The sequence below is a fragment of the Marmota monax genome, unplaced genomic scaffold (genome assembly GCF_021218885.2).
Source record: "Marmota monax isolate L192 unplaced genomic scaffold, Marmota_monax_Labrador192_F-V1.1 WCK01_AAM20220418_F8-fsc00248, whole genome shotgun sequence".
Classification (NCBI taxonomy): domain Eukaryota; kingdom Metazoa; phylum Chordata; class Mammalia; order Rodentia; family Sciuridae; genus Marmota; species Marmota monax.
In genome coordinates, this window is record NW_026692019.1 from 1,597,834 (window position 1) to 1,599,972 (window position 2,139).

A 2,139-nucleotide genomic window follows, 5' to 3' on the forward strand; every position below is an offset into this window, starting at 1 on the left:
TGGGTTCGGGTTAGAGCTAGAATGAAGGTTAGGATTAGAACTAGTAATAGGGTTAGGGTTTGTGTTAGGCTCTGGGTTAGGGTTTGTGTTAGGCTCTGGAGTAGGGTTAGGACTAGGTTTAGCATTGGGTTTAGGGTTTAGCTTAAGGTAATGGATAGGGTAAAAGCTAGGGTTAGATCTAGGGTTAGGGTATGGATTAGGACTAGTTTTAGGGTTAGGGTTAAAACTAGGGTTAACGCTCGGCTTAGGGCCAGGTTTTGGGTTAGGTTGGGGCTACTGTTAGGCCTACAACTAATGTATGAACCAGGGTAATGATTATGGCTACTTTTGGGGTAAGTGTTTTGGCTAGATCAAGTGTTAGGGTCAGGGTTATTGTTACCATGATATTTAGAGCTAGGGTTAGTGTGAGGGTCAGGGTCAGTTTTCGGGTTACAGTTAGGGTTAGGGTTAAACCCAGAATTGTCACCAGAGGTAGGTCTAGGGGTAGGGTTAGTGTTTGTGTTAGATTAAGTTTTATCATTAGGGTTAGGGCTAGGTTTTTGTTTAGGTCCAGGGCTAGATATATGGCTAGATTTAGGATTAGGTTTAGGTCTAGGGCTAGTGTTAGGGTTAGGTTTAGGTATAGGTTTATTGCTAGTGCTAGTGTTAGGGTTTGGCTTAAGGTTAGGGTCAGGTTTACACATACGGTTACCTTTAGGGTTAGAATCAGTGTCAGGTTTAGGTTTATTGTTTGGGATATGGTTAGAGCTAAATTAGGGCTAGGGTTAGGACTAGTAATAGGGTGAGGGTTTGGGTTAGGCTAAGGATTAGGGTTAGGCCTAGGATTAGCATTTGGGTTAGGGTTAGGTTAGGGTAAGGGATAGGATTAGAGCTAGGATTAGGGCAATGTTTAGGGTTAGGATTATGGCTAGTGTTCGGTTTAGGTTTAGGGTTAAAGCTACAGTTAAGTCTTGCATTAAGGAGAGGTTTTGGTTAGAGTTAGGGACAGTTTTAGAGTTATGGCCAATGTATGGATGAGGGTTACGATTTGGGCTATTTGTCAGATTAGGATTAGGACTACGTCTAGTGGTAGAGTTAGGTGTAACCTTTAGAGCTAGTGTTATTGTTAGGGTCAAATTCAAGGTTAGAGTAATTTTAGGGTTAGGGTTTGGACACGAATTAGGCTAGAGTTAGGGCTAGGAGTAGGATTAGGTTGTGGTTTAGGTTAACTTTTAAAGTTAGGGCTATGGCTCAGTTTTGTTTTAGGGCTAGGGTATGGTTTGGGCTAGTTTTAAGCTTAGCATTAGGATTAGGGCTATTGTGAGGTTTAGGGTTAAAGTTAGATTTTGATTTTGGATTAAATCTAGGGTTAGGTCTAGGGCTAAAGATAGGGTGACTCTTAGGTCTTGGTTTATGGCTAGGACTAGGGTTATGGTAAAGGATAGTTTTAGAACTAGGAATAGGGGTAGGGTGAGAGTGAGAGTTAGTCTTATGGCTAAGCTTAGTGTTGGGTTAGGTATAGGCCTTAATTAGGGCTAGAAATAGGGCTAGGTTTATGCTTATGTTTAGGCCTAGGGTTAGTTTTAGGCTTAGGGTTATGTTTCTTGTAAAGGATGGTGTTAGAGCTAGGGATAGGGCTAGGTGAAGGTTAGAATTAGGGTTAGGGATAGGGGTTCATTAGAGTTATGATTCAGGCTAGGTTTTAGGGCTAGGAAGAGGGCAAGGTTTGTGTTAGGGATAGGGCTAGGATTAGTGTTAGGGCGAATGTCAGAAATAGGGTTACGGTTAGAGATAGTTTTAGGTTAGGTTTATGGCTATATTTAGTGTAAGTGTTAGGTTTCAGGTAGGGGTAAAATTTAGAGCTAGTGGTATTATTAGGGTCAGGGTCAGGTTTAGGGTTTTGTTTAGGTTAGGGTTTAGGGTTAGGGCTCAAATTAGCATTAGGGTTTGGGTTAGGGTAATGAAAGGGTTTGGTATAGGGTTCAGGTTAGATTTAGCATAATGGATAGGGTTACGGTTAGGGATAGGGTTAGAATTAGGCCTAGTGTTAGCATTATAATTAGGGTTATGTTTAGGGTAATTGATATGGTTAGAGCTAAATTTAGGTCTAGGGTTATGGATAGGATTAGAGCTAGGATTAGGATTAGGGTTACAGGTTTG